Below are 19748 nucleotides of genomic sequence, written 5' to 3'. Positions count from 1 at the left end.
AAAATTACAGGGAAATGAGTAAATACCATAAAAGTTGTTTCGAAACGTGTTTTAAATCACCCCTGGAATTTGGAATCATGGCAATCTTAAACTCTTCCCTGCTTCTCCGTGTAGGGAGAAGTCAGGTTGCGGTTTTATGCCACCAGTATAAGCAACTCCATTCCCCTCTGCTCAGCCGGTTGATGAAGTTTAGGGAAGGCCGGGGTTCAGCCTGAGAACCCAACCTGCAAGTCCCCAGGTGTTCTCTGTCCTGAGGACCTCCCACATGCCAGGCCCTGTGCCCAGCATGTCACGTGCAGCGTCCCATCCATCCTCAGCTCAGTCCTGTGATGGGGCTGCTGGTTGAGGGTAGGGGATAGTGGCCATTGGACCAGTTCGTCTGCATCACACTGATGTGCTATTAAATAAGTAACTTTTAGATTAAGAAGCAGGACGGCCATGATTTAGGATGTGTCTGCTTGTGACCGAGGCGAGCGTGTTTCTGAGGAGCATACCTTTTCCTCTTTCCAGCTGTGGACTCATCCAGGGCAGGGATGCTTTCTGACTTTTTTATTTTTATTTTTTGATGGTTCGCTTGTTTTTATCCTAAGTCCTTATCACAGGCAGGTGGTGGGTGCCTGGTTTTAATGAATGGATGAAAGACTGAATGGATCAACAAATCCACTAATTAAAAGCAATGACTGTGATTAATGGTGAAGATGACCACAAAAAATAGATGTTTGAAAGGATGGGTGAGGGGTGGCATGAGGAATAAGATAACCTGATAAATTGTTACCTTTTTTTTTAAAGCTGCGTTTTAAAAATTTATTTATTTTTTTGGCTGTGTTGGGTCTTCGCTTCTATGCGAGGGCTTTCTCTAGTTGTGGCAAGCGGGGGCCACTCTTCATCGCGGTGCACGGGCCTCTCACCATCGCGGCCTCTCTTGTTGCGGAGCACAGGCTCCAGTCGCGCAGGCTCAGTAGTTGTGGCTCACGGGCCCAGTTGCTCCGCAGCATGTGGGATCTTCCCAGACCAGGGCTCGAACCCGTGTCCCCTGCATTGGCAGGCAGACTCTCAACCACTGCGCCACAAGGGAAGCCCTAAATTGTTACCTTCTATTTTCTTTCTCTCACTAACTCAAGTCTGCAAAGAAAAGTCATTTGATTTTTTTAGTGATAAATTAGTTGCTGACTCCTGGTCCCAGATCCTCCTGGCTGGTGGAGAACATGAGCTATCCATGTTGAATGTCCTTGTCCCATGTTACACAGCAGCAGGGTATGTGTGGTGGGGGAGAACCAGTTCTTGTCCTCTGTCCCCAAATGGCCTCTTCAGGACCTGGGTTCCTTTGCAGCATCTGTTCCGGGGTGCCTCGGGGAGTGGGCATCTGGGCCGTGGCAGCCTGTGGTCCTGTTTCCCAAGCGGGGTCACATGCTCTAGGCCTCCAGGATCCAGGCTGTGAGTGGACATGAGCCAGGCCCACTGGGCCAAGCTCTAAAGAGCACGGGGTTGACGACAAACTGGAGTGACATTCAAGTTGTTCACAGCACCATGCTAAACACGACATCTCTCTCTACAACTAAGTCTGGCTTGTGGCCTCCAGTTGCCAGCTTTTTCTCTGGAGGAAAGATTCAAGCCCTGCACAGACTAGTTCCCTCTGTAATTCTCCTGAGGACGTATTTAGGGCACAGCCTCATCTCCAGAGGATGCCAAGCATTTCAGCCCAGCTCCCTCTGCCTTCAGGCCTCCACAGAGTGCTGTGCGTGCATGTCTCCTGCCTTCCCTTCCACACATTCACATCCTCAAGGGCATCGCCATAGAACCGCCTGGAGAGGTGAACTGGCCGTACGCCTTCAGCCCCGTGTCCAGATGAAAGAGGAGGACAGACATTCAAATGGGAGAGTCTACTGAAAGAGAAGAATTGTCAGTGACCAGAGAGGGAAGTGGCCTTTGCTTGCTCTGGAGCAGACTGAGAGGTGGAGGAGGGAGAGTGAAGAGACGGCCCATTCTCCTTTCTCCCTGTGATGCTGGGATGTCGGCCCTGAGCAGAGAGATTAAGGATTAGATGGGGGAGAGGGGTTGGCATTTTAAACTAAGTGGCCTTAGATGTCTATCACCCTCCAAGTAAAAGTAAGCTTGAGATGTCAAGAAGTCAGGAATGGAAATTCAACTAAATATGTTTAAAGACAGAGAAAGAAGGTAAAGTAAAGCCATTTCCTGCTTATGTCCTAGCAGTTTCAGCTACTAAATAGATCAACTTCCTCCAGGCCCAGGAGACACTGTCTACCCTGGGGAAAAGCCTTCTCATTTTGTGTTTATTCTAGACGATCTGGGTCTGACCTGAGAACACAGACCTTTGGAAGACAGAGTTAGTCTGACTTAGAGGTTACTCTACCCGCCTGCCCACTGCATCCTTCCCAAAGGGAATGAGGACAGGGCCAGCCCCAGTCCAGACGAGAAGCTGGAAAGAGGGAAAATATAGGAAGCAAAAAATGTGTAGAGATTACTCTCAAAAAAAACCTTCGCCCAGACGCACCGGTCAAAAGCAAAAAAATACTCAGAGATCAGGGAGGACAAGAGAGCTGCTTGAGCAAGGAGGCATCCTTGGCTTCCTGAAATCCTTAAGGGGCGGGGATCCGACGGCTCCTTCAGCTCCTGCGTGCCCTCGGCCTGTGGACCAGCCAGGGAATCTCTCTCTCAGGGACCTCGGTTTTCCCCACTGTCAAAATAGACACCAAAAGCTGGTTCCAGTGACCTCACCAAGTGGCATGAAGTCAAATGCAATTTCATGGCCTTACATGAAGGAGGAACTCTGAAAACTGCACAATGCCACCCTGAACCCAGAATATCCCCTGTTGTCACCATTGCCAATTACTGAGGCCATAATGGAGACTGGTTACCTCTGTAATTCTCCGAAGGATGTATTTAGGGCATTCTTGCTTTGTAACTGTCTTTGGGATTTTGCGGTACAGTATTCTACTAATTTTAAATATGCATAGTCTCAGCTTACAAACAAGTTGTGTTCCAAAAGTAGATTTGCACGTTGGTTAGTTGGCTCTCAGAATTCAGTTTCACATGAAAACTGTGCTAAAACAAAATCTATGATTCATGTGCAGTCAAGCTAGTAGAAAACAATACTGTTACAATGCGGTAATGAAGCCAAATGGAAAAATATTATATTAAAATTGACCAAGTAAATGGTACACTGACTAGCTTAAATCCAGGTACTTTAAAATTCTCCACTAATGCTTGAATGCTGCTGTTTCCTGTACCCTGAAGCCTTGTGCTGGGCATAAAGCAGACAAGGAGGGGATGTGGAAAATTGTGATGGAATTCCTGGCAAGTCAGAGCAACCCACACGTTTCTCCTCTAGAACTTCCCGGAGCTAGGCTTCCTCCACCGTCTGTGTCCACCGACCACTTCCTGGCTCCACCCCACCCTTAACACGCCTCCCCATCTTCCTCTAGCAAGGATGAGAGCCACACACAAGGTGTTACGATTTAGGGGGTGGAGGGGTTGACATTTCTACTTTTAAATTTACTAAGATACTTTAACTGCAAAAAAGGAAAGTAGCAGGTCCTCAGTTGCCAGGTTCTAACCCAGAGGAACAGAGCATTAAATCAAGCACGGAGCGACTCTACTGTGTTACTGCACAGGCCACACATTCATGACGCCGGCCCTGAACGTGGCATACACCTGCTGGACAACCTTGACCCTCCCGGGTCATGTCCCATTTCCTGTCTAGATTTCCCAGGTGCCTTCGTTTAGCCTCCCTCCATTGTGTGGACCATGCCAAGGGCCCCTAAGAAAGGCACCTCTGGGTCCTGGCCTCAGAGACGCCCTCTGTCTCCAGGGCCCTACAACTATTTGGCTAAGCAGACAGTCTCTAAACCAGCACGCACTTTCCATCTCACACTGTGCCTGCACAAAACCTCCTCTATGACAAACTTTCAAAAATAGGAACACAGCGCCCGGGGACAAAGGCAACAGACATGGCTGCAGGGGTCACACCGGGTTCTTCCTGTTTCAGCATGTGCTCGTTCACTGGTCTACACTTCAGCATGCTGGCTGCACCCAGGCCTTGCTTTAGGTTTTCAGCCAACATGAAGCCCCAGTGTGATGGGTAATTTTATGTGTCAACTTGACTGGGCCACGGGATGCCCAGATATTTGGTCAAACATGATTCTGAGTGTGTCTGTAAGGATGTATCTGGATGAGATTCACATTGGAATCCGCAGGCTAAGTGATGCAGAGGGCTCCCCCCAGTATGGGTGGGCATCGTCCAATCAGTCGAAGGCCTGAATAGAACAAAAGGGCTGACCCTCTCATGACGAAGGGAAAAAAACACAGCCTGCCTGATTCCCTTGAGCTGGGACATCGGTCTCCTGCCTTTGGACTCAAACTGAAACGTTGGCTCTTCTTGGGTATGGAAACTGCTTGCTTTGGGACTGGAGCTTCCACCACCAGCTCTCCTGGGTCTCCAGCTATTGACTGCAGACTGTGGGACTTAGCCTCCATAATCTCACAGCTAATTCCTTATAATAAATTTCTACTATCTGTCTATCTACCTACCTACCTACCTATGTATCAATCTTAAAAAAGCCTTTGTTTTATATGTATTTATATATGTACATATATATATATATCTCCTATTGGTTCTGTTTCTCTGGAGAACTGTAACTAATGCACCCAGTCTATCCAAAAAAAGGGCAGTTAGGATTGAAAGTGCCCATAACGCTGAACAGGATGTCAGTGCTCTTCAACCAACGGCCCCCAGGAACACACCTGTGGGTGACCAGCATCACACTGAGGGAGAACATACACTGTGGGGAACTGTGGAGCGTCTCTGTAAGAGGGTGTTAGCAAGAACCTATTATAGAATTTGGGCTCTGGGGGTGATCGGGAAGGATCCAAGAAAGCAATGGATTGCACAAAAAAGTAAGGACAGAAAGTGAGACAATTCTATGTTTATCTCAACAAATACCTTCTTTCTGGGGAGGGCTAACTAGAGCAGGGATAAAGCTATGCTTGGTAAAGATACCGCGGTCACTCATTTTAGCTGACGGGGGGGGTTGTTTGGAAGTTTGTGGTGGCACGGTGACTTTGGTTTGCCCTTGCTTGGACAAAGGTAGGAAGTGGCCCTGTGTTGTCTCACTTTGTCATGGTCTCAGAGTGGCCTTTTCTGATGTTGGTGTTCTGTGAGATTATTTGTGTCCCCCTACCCCATGTTCTCAGTCACTTATGCTCCCACAGTTCTCCCCTCCCTTGCCCCAGCCTGCCCCTCCACCCAGAAGAGGGCTGAAAGCTTATCCAGAGAGGCAGATGGCTGGGTCTCCCCTATGCAGACAGAGGGTCTCTGGGACCTTCTGAGGGGAGTAGCCGCAATACACACAAGCTTTTCTCCTGCTTATTGTGACTCTCTTTCTAAAATCTTTCTACTCTGGATTATTACCAAAACCCAAGCACTGTGCTGAACACTTTACATACATTCACGAATTCGACCCTTAAAACAACCCTAGAAGGTAAGTATAGTATTGTCTTCATTTTGATGGTGGGGTAACCCAGGTACACATAGAGTAAAAAACAATAACAACAACAAAGCAAAACCTGACGACAAAGAACTACACTCCACCCACCACTAAAAAGTCCCTCTTGTGCTTGATCACATGGCATGATGTGCATCTATGCAGGATGACATAGACAAAATCAGAGAACTTCCTTTCCATCTGCACACTATTTCCAGAGTAAAGTATCATTTTGCCCTGGACCAAAACCCTGCACTGCTCCCTACTGCCTAAAGAATTAAGCCCAAATGCCTTACATCAAGACCCAGGCCAGATCTGAGACCCTGTCTCAACTATTCCGGTGTCCTTAGTTTCCCCTTTCCCCTAAGTGAGCTTCCTGCTATGCCCACAGCCATACATTCTCTGCCCCCTGAACATGTCAAACACATTTCCACATCCATGCTACTCCCTCCAGCTGGAATATTCCCCGACCTCCATCCAATCTCAGTTCCATCTCTCCTTCCCAACTCAGATCTGTGTTCCTCTGTGCAGTTTTCCTGGCAGGTGTCCTGTGCTATTTTATATTCTTATTTATGTTTTTATGTATCACCCTTGTTGTCCCAATAAGACCTATGGTAGATAGTTTGCAAAACAACCACAATAGTTTCTCCCCTGCCTAGATGTGTGTCCTTTTGCAGCATGACTTGCCCTGGCCACTTCTACCTTCAAGAGGCAGAGTCTATGTCTTCACTCTTTTGAGTCTGAGTTTGAATGTAAATATGACTTGTTTTGGCCATTGGAACATTAGACAATCCTCACCACCATGTAAGGAGCCTGGGCTAGCCAGCAAAGGATTAGAAAACACAAGGAGCAGAGATGGATCTTCCCAGCTGATCAACCAAAGCCAAGCTATCCTAGACCAACCAGCCTGCCAGATGTGTGAATAAGGCCATCCTAAATCATCCAGCCCCAGTTAAGCCATCCTGGACAGAAAAGCCATTCAAGCCAACCCAAGGAATTGTGAAAAAACAATAGATGATTGTTTTTACATGCCAGTACATTTTGAGATGGTTTGTTATGCAGCAAAAGCTAACAAATACAACATTATAAACTCCATCAGGTGCTGCGCTATGACCCACCTTACCTGAATTCTTGGAATTCAGCCTTGCACATGACAGTCAGTCTTCAATAAATGTTTGTTTTTGATGATAACAGCTCGAATAAAGAATGTTGAGGAATTCCCTGGCAGTCCAGTGGTTAGGACTCCATACTTTCACTGCCGAGGGCCCAGGTTCAATCCCTGATCAGGGAACTAAGATCCCACAAGCTGCAAGGCATAGCCAAAAAAAAAAAAAAAAGAATGTTGAGAGCTGGAGTTTGAAGGAGGCCAGGCCTAGCCTTCAGAGAGGATGGAGATCTGGGGGTGCCTGGGAAAGCTGTTTCATGCTTAAAACCTGGACTGAGCCAACTGGGTGATATCAGAGTTCATGTTAAGCTACCTTAACTCTGTGGAGTTTCTATCATGAAATTCCCTTTTCTCACAGGACAACTTAGCTGTGCACTAACGTGGCCATCACATGCTGGATTCAGCTGATGGAGTAGCAGGAAGGGGCTACCTTTGGGAAGAGAGATGCAGCCTCTGGAGGTGAGCTCTCACATTTTATCATTCCTTCCATTTATCAAGTGTTTACTGAACACCCACCATGTGCCTGGTGGTGGGCTGGGGACTAAGGAAATGAACAAACCTGATCCCACCAGGTCCTCAAGGGGCTCTAGTCTGAAGCGTCAGAACACTTCTGACCATCTCCTGGCTCAAGTTCAACAAGAAGAGAGGTGAGTTAGAGAGCTCCTGTTCTAGGGCTCATTTTCCTGAACAAATTGACCGTTTTACTACTTTACCTCTTCCACTTGTGGAAATTTATAGACAATTTTCCAAGTCTTTAAGTTTATATTTTCTTAACCAAATTGAACTTTTCTTAAGAAAACAAGTAAAAATTAATTGTCCTTAATGGTATAATCATCTAACTCCAGATGTAACGAAACTCTGTGCAGCTGAGCCCTGGGTGCCACATACTCAACATCAAGACCTCAGACCAAGGTGGAAGCATGAAAGGCAGTGACGCCTGGTGTCCTCCAAAGGTTCTGTGACACCCTGCCTGATGGCCAGGGCCTGCCCATGGCTCCTCAGATGGGTTATAGTAATCACACACCCAGTCATGGCTACTGGGTATTGAGTGCTTATTATTTAAGTGCTAACAGTTTTAAACACTCTATTCTTTTCATTTCTCTCAGCAACCCAGTGAGATAGGAACTACTATGATGTCTTTTTTTGCAGATGAGAAAACCAAAGCACTAAGAAGTTAAGTAACTCACCCAAGGTCACACAGCTAATACGTAGCAGAGCTGGGGCTTGACCTCAGTGTTTTCGTTTTTATCTTTCGTAAAGCTTGCACCACTTTAGACCTGGCCTGTTAATAGCATTGTTGGGAGAGTCTTTGGACTTCTTTCCTTTCCTCCCACTCTAGAACTTCAGTGTCTCTGAAGCCCGGCACTTATTTGTAGGTGGTAACTTGCCTTCTGCTGTTTTTGCTCTTAGAGGATTGGAAGTGTTTCTTACACAGTACTTTACTTCCAGTTTGGTTTATCTTTGAGCTTTAGCTCAAAACAAATAAGAGAGCCTGAACTGTTCCCTCCAGGCAGCTTCTGAATGAGAGCCTTCCAGAACTGTCAGCCAGCGCTTAGCTGACACCAGCCCAGCTCCAGGCTGCAAGTGACTTGGGGAGGCTCTGTGAGGCTCGCGGGCGCTCCTGTCCCAGCGCTGAGCGACAGGCCTGCAGACACGGCTGGCTGAGTGAGGGAGTCACTGGGTCTGAGAGGCAGGAAACGACCTCACCTGCCAGGCCAACACCAGTCTTTTCTACTTTCAGTTATAGACATTTTGTAAAAAGAAGAAGAGAAAACCCTGGAGAGATGGCTCCCTACCTGGATGTGGTCCCCAGCCCCTCCCTTCCTTTCCTCCTCTCTGTCCTGAGCCACTTCCCTCCCTCCCTCTCCTCTCAGCCCAGACCTTCCCTTCCTCCTCCTCTCCCATCCCCCTTCACACACAAGATCTCCTCTCCCTTTCCTAAAGTCCAGCCTATAGGAACTTCCTCCTAATTCAGATCCGGTTTTCCAGCGTTACCATGGCAACCCGTGGCTACCGAGGCTTTTCAGCAAAGTCACTTCTCCCCTACATTTTTCATAGAAATCTGCATTCTACATCTTGTTCCTTCCCACTTGCCGTGTTTGAGCAAAACTCTAGCCCCAGGCTCTCCAACATCTTTAAATGTTTTAAAACAGCCATATCTCTTTTATATCAACTATGTTGATGTATTTTGAATAATTTAAGATATAATGTCATCAACTTAGTTAATTCCGAATACATCAGTACAATTTTCTCCATGGAGCGTACCTGGCTTACTTATTGAGGGGTGGACAAGTTGAATTTGTATTTATGCTGGGGCGTTGACAGGAGCTGAATTGTGAATACTGAGTAGGGAAGTGGCTCAGGTGGGACTGTTGGTGCCCCACAGGGAAGGTGGGAGCAAACCAGAAACCTGCCCCAAGGAAATTGTCCTGCCCACAAGTGTCAGTGAGAGCTTGTGAAAATAGGCACAAAACACCCAGAACTCAGCATCCTCTCCAAGCCCTGAGCAAAAAATCCTAAATCTGGTGCAAAGGAAAGAATATGCCCTCTGAAATTAGGCAGAATTGAGTGTTATCCTCAATTCTGTTAATGAACTAGCTGTGCTTGGGCAGGTTCCTTACCCTCTCTGAATCTCAGTAGTATATCTTTCAAAGTTATTGGGAGAAATAAATGGGCTAATGCACATAAAAGGGCCTAAAGAAGTTCTCGGCACACACTCGCTGAAGAGTAACTGCCATATTCCAGTTACTGTCATGAGCAAAGTTCTATGAGGCAGCATCGAGATTCAAGCTGAGCCCAAGAAGCAGATACCAAGGTTACCAAATAATCAGGCTGCACAGCTGGTAACCAAACCAGAAATCATGGTCTCAACACTCCAAAGTTCAGGATATAAGCAGGAATGAGACGCTAAGGCACCAAGTCTCATCAGACGCTGTTACAGGAGCAACATGCTAGCATCGTCAGGTGGAGACTGACCCAGCAAAGGAACCGTGCACTGGCTGCTCTCAGTGTCCTCTCCCCTCTCCATGGCCTACTGGAGATGTGCTGGAATGTGTGTTAGGCAGGCCAAGAGCTGGGAGCAGGACAGTGTAGGGAGAGAAAGCCAGGTCCCTACTGGGGCCCAGAAAAGAAGGTTGAGCACACACAGATGGGGACTTGACCTGAGCTAGTTCAGCAGGACCCGTGAGTGTGGGGTTGGTTCCAAGCCTTGAACCTTCAACTTGAAAAATATGTCATGCAGAAGATTCTGAAATTGAGTGCACAACAGGACGGTAAATGAGACATTTTCTGGCATCCACAGCGGCAGGGGCCACATCAGCAGTGCTGTGCATACTACGAGACTATACCTACAGAAGCAACCGCTAGCTCAAGACCACTAGCTCTAGCATATATAAGAGAAGATCAGGTAAAACTACTGGGGCCCCCTTCTTTGGAAGTTGTTTCCCAGGCAGAGGTAGCAGGGAGTGGGGCAGAGAATTTGGCCCATGTCTGCTCGAAGGTGGTGGGCTGCTGTTTGAGAAAAATCTAAAGGTAAGACATTATAATTAAAGCTTCTCCTGAGGGTGGAGGAAGAAGAGAAGCCAACTGCACTTTTCGAAGCGAAGGAACACGGGTCTCACCACGGGTCAGCCATGAGCTCCCTGAGAGGGAGCCAACTGCATAGTCTTGAACAGGACTCTGCCCAGAGGAGTGAGATAACCCAACAGAGGGTCTGTGTGGGGAGGGCTTAGGAGCCAGGAAAGAGTCATAAGTAACCAGCTGGAAGAAGCATAGTCCAGGACAGAAAACTGTGGTTAGAGGTGTCCTGGAAAACCCACAGAAGAGATCTATGAGGGGGAAAATTAGCATCTGAACATGAGTCACACACAGAAGGCACCAAACCAGATGACAGTAGTACAGATCTAGTAAGAACTTTTCTCTTCCCCTTATGTTCCTCTCTCCTTGAGCCAACCACGGAGAAGCTAGAGGCTGGATGGGGCAATAGAGGGCAACAAGATGGGGAGATAAGGAAGAAAAAACTGGTCATCCACACCTACCCTCGGCCACTGCATGTTTCCTAGCCAAGTATGGTCCTAACCAGGAGAGGAGCTTAATCCAGGTGAAGGATACATTTTTTTTTTCTTTTCTCAGCTTTATTGAGATATAATTGACAAAAATTGTATGCATTTAAGGGGTACAACGTGATGGTTTCATATAAATACACACTGTGAAGTGATCACCACAATCAAGCTAATTAGCATTACCTCACATAGTTACCATTTTTGGGTTTTGTTTTCTTTTCTTTTCATCCCCCTACCCACCCCCATCACTTCTGGCAATCACCTTTTGTTCTCTGTATCCATGAGCCTATTTCTGTTTTGTTACATTTGTTCATTTCTTTTGTTTTTTGGCTTCCATATGTAAGTGAAGGCACACGGTCTTTCTCTTTCTTTGTCTGACTTACCTCACTTACCATAAGACCCTTTAGGTCCATCCATGTTGCCACAAAAGGCAAGATTTCATTCTTTTTTAGGGCTGAAAAGCTGTGTTATATTCTATTGTATATCTATCTCCTATCTATCTATCTATCTATCTATCTATCTATCTATCTATCTATCTATCTATCTAATCTTCTTTATCCATTCATTTATCGATGAACACTTAAGTTGCTTCCATATCTTGGTTAGTGCTGCAATGAGCATATGAGTGCATGAATCTTTTAGAGTTAGTGTTTTTGTTTTCTTTGAAAAAATACCCAAAAGTGGAATTGCTGGATCATATGGTAGTTCTATTTTTAATTTTGGGGGGAAACGTCATACTGTTTTCCATAGTAGCTACACCAATTTACCCTCTCACCAACAGTACATGAGGGTCCCGTTTTCTCCATATCCTCACCATCTGTTGCCATTTGTGGTCTTTTTGATGATGGCCATTCCAATAGATGTGAGGTGATATCTCACTGTAGTTTTGGTTTGCATTTCCCTAATAATTAGTGATGTCGAGCATCTTCTCATGTGCCTGTTGGCCATCTGTATGTCTTCTCTGGGAAAATGTTTATTCAGGTCCTCTGCCCATTTTTTTTTTTCCCATGGGCAAATCTGTTTTATCCAGAGTAACTGAAAAGCACCACCAGCGGCAGCTCCTAGCCACGCCATGGGTGGATCCTGCAGATGCTCTGCTGCGCAGAAGGCACGGGACCCAAGTGCAATTCCATTGACACCAAGTTCTAGAACAGGTAAAACACACCTATGGCAGCCATAAAGTCAGCAGGTTTACACCTGGGAGTGGGGGTGGGGGGACGCGGTGGGAGTAGCTGGGAAAGGACACAAGGGGCTTCTGCAATGGGGAAGAACAGAGAAGGGGCTGAGAATGTTCTAGGTCTTGATCTGGACTCAGGTGCTGCGGAGGTGCACATGTGTAAAATTTCATGGACCAACACTGCTGTGCGTACTCAGGGTACGTATGCGCAACTCCAGTTTTTTGTTGTTGTTTCTTTTAAGGGAAACAATTGGATCTGGGAAGGTTGGCATCTTTTTAGCTAGGGAATGGTGGAGAATTCGCTCTTCTTGTCTGATAAAGTTGAGGAAGAAAACTGAAAGTCTTCTAGAGGTGATGTTTGGAGAGATGGGCGACTGAAATATAAGGGGTATTTCCCCACCGGCAGCAGGATAAGAAGTTGCCATCTTCCACCATCCGGGTCCCAAAGTTCGGAGAGATTTCCAAAGATTGTTTAATTGATTTTTCTCCTATTTACATGCAGATCATAGTGTCTGGGGCCCAGGAATTCAGACACATGGCTTTGGGTCCACTCAGCCCCATGAAAAATCCTGTCTGAAACTCGCACAAAGCCAGACACACACGTCTTCAGAAACACTCTGTTTCCTTTTTGTCTGGGGCTCCAGGGAGCGGGTGCAACGAGCAGGGCCTCAGACACGCTCCCATCTGCAGAGTCCCAGGGATCCCGTCCCTCTGTTCTGCTGGACTGCAATCCAGCTGGCATTCACAGTGTGATCCCCAAAAGGGCCAAACCCCATCACCACCACCGCCTTCCTGGGCTGCTCCATGGAGGGCTCAGGCTGCACCTCTGACCCACTCCTGTCTGGACTCCTCTGCCCATTTTTTAATCAAATTGTTTGTTTTTGACGTTGAGCTGTATGAGTTCTCAGTATATTTTGGATAATAACTCCTTATCAGATATATCATTTGCAAATATCTTCTCCCATTCAGTAAGCAACGTTTTCATTTTGCTGATAGTTTCCTTCCCTGTGCAAAAGCCTTTTAGTCTGATGTAGTCCCACTGGTGTATTTTTGTTTTTGTTTCCCTTGCCTGAGGAGACATATCCAACAAGATATTGCTAAGACCGATGTTAAAGAGTGTTCTGCCTATGTTTTCTTCTAAGAGTTTTATGGTTTCAAGTCTTACATTTAGCCTTTAATCCATTTTGAGTTTCTTTTTGTATATGGAGTGAGAAACTAGTCCAACTTGGTTCTTTTGCCTGCAGCTGTTCAGCTTTCCCAGCATCAATTATTGAAGAGATTGTCTTTTCCCCATCAATTATTCTTGCCTCCTTCATCATAGATTAATTGCCCATGTAAGTGTAGGTTCATTTCTGGGCTCTCTATTCTGTTGCATTGATCTATGTGTCTGTTTTTTTGCCAGTACCATATTGTTTTTATGACTGTAGCTTCGTAGTATAATTTGAAATCAGGGAGCATCATACCTCCATCTTTGTTCTTCTTTCTCAAGGTATTTGAGCTATTTGGGCTCTTTCATGTTTCTATACAGTTTTAGAATTATTTGTTCTAGTTCTGTGAAAAAAATGGCAGTGGTATTTTGATAGGGATTGCATTGAATCTGTAGATTGCTTTGGGTAGTATGGTCATTTTAACAATATTAATTCTTCTAATCCATGAACATGGTATATCTTTCCATTATGTCATCTTCAACTTCTTTCATCAACGTCTTATAGTTTTCCAAGTACAGATATTTTACCTCCTTGGTTATACTTATTCCTAGGTATTTTATTCTTTTTGATATAATTGTAAATGGGATTGTTTTCTTAATTTCTCTTTCTGAGAGTGTTCATTGCTAATGTATAGAGACACAAAAGATTTCTGTATATTAATTTTGTATCCTGCAACTTTACTGAATTTATAGTTTTTTGGTACTGTCTTTCAGTTTTTCCATACATAGTATCATGTCATCTACAAACACTGAAAGCTTTACTTCTTCCTTTCCAATCTGGATTCCTTTATTTCTTTTTCTTGTCTGATTGCTGTGGCTAGGAATTCCAATATTGTGTTGAAAAAAAGTGGCAAGAGTTGGCATCCTTGTTGTGCCCCTGATTTTTTTTTAAGCATCTTTATTGGAGTATAATTGCTTTAAAATGCTGTGTTAGTTTCTGCTGTACAACAAAGTAACTCAACTATATGTATACATATATCCCCATATCCCTCCCTCTTATGCCTCCCTCCCATCCTCCCTATCTCACCCCTCTAAGTGGTCACAAAGCACCAAGCTGATCTCCCTGTGTAATGCAGCTGCCTCCCACTGGCTGTCTATTTTACATTTGGTAGAGTATATATGTCAGTGGTACTCTCTCACTTCTTCACAATTTACCCTTCCCCCTTCCCATGTCCTCAAGTCCATTCTCTATGTCTGCATCTTTATTCTTGTCCTGCCCCTAGGTTCATCAGAACCATTTTTTTTTTTTTTAGATTCCATATATATGTGTTAGCATACGGTATCTGTTTTTCTCTTTCTGATTTACTTCACTCTGTATGACAGACTCTAGGTCCATCCACCTCACTACAATAACTCAATTTCATTTCTTTTTATGGCTGAGTAATATTCCACTGTATATATGTTGCACATCTTCTTTATCCATGCATCTCCTGATGGACACTTAGGTTGCTTCCATGTCCTGGCTATTGTAAATAATACTGCAGTGAACATTGTGATACATGACTCTTTTTGAATTATGGTTTTCTCAGGGTATATGCCCAGTAGTGGGATTGCTGGGTCATATGGTAGTTCTATTTTTAGTTTTTTAAGGAACCTCCATACTGTTCTCCATAGTGGCTCTATCAATGTACATTCCCACCAACAGTGCAAGAGGGCTCCCTTTTCTCCACACCCTCTCCAGCGTTTATTGTTTGTAGATTTTTTGATGCTGGCCACTCTGACCGGTGTGTGCTGATACCTCATTGTGGTTTTGATTTGCATTTCTCTAACGATTAGTGATGTTGACCATCCTTTAATGTGTTTGTTGGATATCTGTACATTTTCTTTGGAGAAATCTCTATTAAGGTCTTCTGCCCATTCTTGGATTGGGTTGTTTGTTTTTTTGATATTGAGCTGCATGAGCTGCTTGTATATTTTGGAGATTAGTCCTTTGTCAATTGCTTCGTTTGCAAATATTTTCTCCCATTCTTAGGGTTGTCTTTTCGTCTTCTTTATGTTTTGCTTTGCTGTGCAAAACTTTTAAGTTTCATTAGGTCCCATTTGTTTATTTTTGGTTTTATTTCCATTTCTCTACGAGGAGGGTCAAAAAGGATCTTGCTGTGATTTATGTCATAGAGTGTTCTGCCTATGTTTTCCTCTAAGAGTTTTATAGTGTCTGGCCTTATATTTAGGTCTTGAATCCATTTTGAGTTTATTTTTGTGTATGGTGTTAGGAAGTGTTCTAATTTCATTCTTTTACATGTAGCTGTCCAGTTTTCCCAGCACCACTTATTGAAGAGACTGTCTTTTCTCCATTGTATATCCTTGCCTCCTTTGTCATAGATTAGTTGAGCATAGGTGAGTAGGTTTATCCCTGGGCTTTCTATCCTGTTCCATTGATCTATATTTCTGTTTTTGTGCCAGTACCATACTGTCTTGATTATTGTAGCTTTGTACAGTAGTCTGAAGTCAGGGAGCCTGATTCGTCCAGCTCCGTTTTTCTTTCTCAAGATTGTTTTCGCTATTTGGGGTCTTTTGTGTTTCCAGACACATTGTGAAATTTTTTGTTCTAGTTCTGTAAAAAATGCCATTGGTAGTTTGATAGGTTTTGCATTGAATCTGTGGATTGCTTTAGTTACTATAGTCATTTTCACAGTGTTGATTCTTCCAATCCGAAAACATGGTATATCTCTCCATCTGTTTGCGTCGTCTTTAATTTCTTTCATCAGTGTCTTGTAGTTTTCTGCATACGAGTCTTTTGTCTACTTAAGTAGGTTTATTCCTAGGTATTTTATTCTTTTTGTTGCAATGGTAAATGGGAGTGTTTCCTTAATTTCTCTTTCAGATTTTTCATCATTAGTGTATAGGAATGCAAGAGATTTCTGTGCATTAACTTTGTATCCTGCTACTCTACCAAATTCATTGATTAGCTCTAGTAGTTTTCTGGTAGCATCTTTAGGATTCTCTATGTATAGTATCATATCATCTGCAGTGACAGTTTTACTTCTTCTTTTCCCACTTGGATTCCTTTTATTTCCTTTTCTTCTCTGATTGCTTTGCCTAAAACTTCCAAAAGTATGTTGAATAATAGTGGTGAGAGTGGGCAACCTTGTCTTGTTCCTGATCTTAGAGGAAATGGTTTCAGTTTTTCACCATTGAGAAAGATGTTGGCTGTGGGTTTGTTGTATATGGCCTTTATTATGTTGAGGTAGGTTCCCTCTATGCCTACTTTCTGGAGAGTTTTTTTTTTATCATAAATGTGTGTTGAATTTTGTCAAAAGCTTTTTCTGCACCTATTGAGATTATCATATGGTTTTTATCCTTCAGTTTGTTAATATGGTGTATCACATTGATTGATTTGTGCATATTGAAGAATCCTTGCATGCCTGGGATAAACCCCACTTGATCATGGTGTATGATCCTTTTAATGTGCTGGATGTGTTGGATTCTGTTTGCTAGTATTTCGTTGAGGATTTTTGCATCTATGTTCATCAGTGATATTGGCCTGTAATTTTCTTTTTTGTGTGACATCTTTGTCTGGTTTTGGTATCAGGGTGATGGTGGTCTCGTAGAATGAGTTTGAGAGTGTTCCTCCCTATGCTATATTTTGGAAGAGTTTGAGAAGGATAGGTGTTAGCTCTTCTCTAAATGTGTGATAAAATTTGCCTGTGAAGCCATCTGGTCCTGGGCTTTTGTTTGTTGGAAGATTTTTAATCACAGTTTCAATTTCAGTGTTTGTGATTGGTCTGTTTATATTTTCTGTTTCTTCCTGGTTCAATCTCAGAAGTTTGTGCTTTTCTAAGAATTTGTCCATTTCTTCAAGGATGTCCATTTTATTTTTTTTATTTTTTATTTTTTTAAGGATGTCCATTTCATTGGTATATAGTTGCTCGTAGTAACCTTTCATGATCCTTTGTATTTCTGCAGTGTCAGTTGTTACTTCTCCTTTTTCATTTCTAATTCTGTACTTTGAGTCTTCTCCCTTTTTTTCTTGATGAGTCTGGCTAATGGTTTATCAATTTTGTTTATCTTCTCAAAGAACCAGCTTTTAGTTTTATTGATCTTTGTTACTGTTTCCTTCATTTCTTTTTCATTTATTTCCAATCTGATCTTTATGATTTCTTTCCTTCTGCTAACTTTGGAGGGTGTTTTTTGTTCCTCTGTCTCTAATTGTTTTAGGTGTAAGGTTAGGTTGTTTATTTGAGATGTTTCTTGTTTCTTGATGTAGGATTGTATTGCTATAAACTTCCCTCTTAGAACTGCTTTTGCTGCATCCCATAGGTTTTGGGTTGTCATGTTTTCATTGTCATTTATTTCTAGGTATTTTTTGATTTCCTCATTGATTTCTTCAGTGCTCTCTTGGTTATTTAGTAGCATATTGTTTAGCCTCTAATGTGTTTCTATTTTTAACAGATTGTTTCCTGTAATTGATACCTAGTCTCATAGCATTGTGGTCGGAAAAACTACTTGATACAATTTCAATTTTCTTAAATTTACTGAGGCTTGCTTTGTGACCCATGATATGATCGATCCTGGAGAATGTTCCATGAGCACTTGAGAAGAAAGTGTATTCTGTTGTTTTTGGATGGAATGTCCTATTAATATCAATTAAGTCCATCTTGTCTAATGTGTCATTTAAAGCTTGTGTTTCCTTATTTATTTTCATTGTGGATGATCTGTCCATTGGGGAAAGTGGGGTGTTAAAGTCCCCTACTATTAATGTGTTACCGTTGATTTCCCCTTTTATGGCTGTTACCACTTGCCTTATATATTGAGGTGCTCCTTTGTTGGGTGCATAAATATTTACAATTGTTACGTCTTCTTCTTGGATTGATCCCTTGATAATTATGTAGTGTTCTTCTTAGTCTCTTGTAATAGTCTTTATTTTAAAGTCTATTTTGTCTGATATGCGAATTGCTACTCCAGCTTTCTTTTGAGGTCCATTTGCATGGAATATCTTTTTCCATCCCCTCATTTTCAGTCTGTATGTGTCCCTACGTCTGAAGTCGGTCTCTTGTAGACAACATATATACAGGTCTTGTTTTTGTATCCATTCAGCCAGTCTGTGTCTTTTGGTTGGAGCATTTAATCCATTTACATTTAAGGTAGTTATCGATATGTATGTCCCTATTACCATTTTCTTAATTGTTTTGGGTTTGTTTTTGTGGGTCTCTTCCTTGTGTTTCCTGCCTAGAGAAGTTCCTTTAGCATTTGGTATACAGCTGGTTTGGTGGTGCTGAATTCTCTTAACTTTTACTTGTCTGTAAAGGTTTTAATTTCTCTGTCAAATCTGAATGAGAGGGGCTTCCCTCATGGCTCAGTGGTTGAGAATCTGCCTGCCAATGCAGGAGACACGGGTTCGAGCCCTGGTGTGGAAAGATCCCACATGCCGTGGAGCAACTAGGCCCATGAGCCACAATTACTGAGCCTGCGCATCTGGAGCCTGTGCTCCACAACAAGAGAGGCCGCAATAATGAGAGGCCTGCGCACCACGATGAAGAATGACCCCCACTTGCCGCAACTAGAGAAAGCCCTCGCACAGAAATGAAGACCCAACATAGCCATAAATAAGTAAATAAATAAATAAATAAATAAATAAACCCAAAAGTTAAAACAAAAAAAAATCTGAATGAGATCCTGACTGGGGAGAGTAATCTTGGTTGTAGGTTTTTCCCTTTCATCACTTTAAATATGTCCTGCCACTCCCTTCTGGCTTGCAGAGTTTCTGCTGAAAGAACAGCTGTTAACCTTATGGGGATTCCTTTGTATGCTTTTTGTTGCTTTTCCCTTGCTGCTTTTAATATTTTTTCTTTGTATTTAATTTTTGATAGTTTGATTAATATGTGTCTTGGCGTGTTTCTCCTTGGATTTATCCTGTATGGGATTCTCTGTGCTTCCTGGACTTGATTGGCTCTTTCCTTTCCCATATTAGGGAAGTTTTCAACTATAATCTCTTCAAATATTTTCTCAGACCCTGTCTTTTTCTCTTCTTCTTCTGGGACCCCTATAATTCGAATGTTCGTGTGTTTAATATTTTCCCAGAGGTCTCTGAGACAGTTCTCAATTCTTTTCATTCTTTTTTCTTTATTCTGCTCTGCAGCAGTTATTTCCACTATTTTATCTTCCAGGTCACTTATCTGTTCTTCTGCCTCAGTTATTCTTCTATTCATTCCTTCTAGAGAATTTTTAACTTCATTTGTTGTGTTGTTCATCACTGTTTGTTTGCTCCTTACTTCTTTAGCTCATTGTTAAATGTTTCTTGTATTTTTCCATTCTATTTCCAAGATTTTGGATCATTTTTACTATCATTATTCTGAATTCTTTTTCAGGTAGACTGCCTATTTCCTCTTCATTTATTTGGTCTGGTGGGTTTTTACCTTGATCCTTCATCTGTTTCATATTTCTCTGTCTTCTCATTTTATTTAACTTCCTGTGTTTGGGGTCTCCTTTTCACAGCCTGCAGGTTTGTAGTTCCTGTGCTTTTTGGTGTCTGCCCCCAGTGGGTGAGGTTGGTTCAGTGGCTTGTGTAGTCTTCCTGGTGGAGGGGAATGATGCCTGTGTTCTGGTGGGTGGGACTGGATCTTGACTTTCTGCTGGGCAGGACCACATCTGGCGGTGTGTTTTGAGGTGTCTGTGAACTTAGTATGATTTTAGGCAG

General features: G+C 43.3%; 1 long non-coding RNA gene across 1 annotated transcript in view; it reads left to right on the top strand.

Annotated features, from left to right (window-relative positions):
- Positions 1-18430, top strand: part of LOC309610881 — a 32568-nt gene extending 14138 nt beyond the window's left edge. Inside the window, exons 3-6 of the long non-coding RNA XR_014234198.1 lie at positions 7025-7125; positions 7239-7313; positions 9968-10765; positions 11758-18430. This is a non-coding gene — a long non-coding RNA (uncharacterized lncRNA). The remainder of the gene's footprint in view (positions 1-7024; positions 7126-7238; positions 7314-9967; positions 10766-11757) is intronic.
- The last annotated feature ends 1318 nt before the right edge of the window (positions 18431-19748 follow it).

This window comes from Balaenoptera borealis, assembly GCF_965194805.1.
Source record: "Balaenoptera borealis genome assembly, chromosome: 14".
NCBI lineage: Eukaryota > Metazoa > Chordata > Mammalia > Artiodactyla > Balaenopteridae > Balaenoptera > Balaenoptera borealis.
This window is presented reverse-complemented; position numbering and strand designations above follow the sequence as displayed.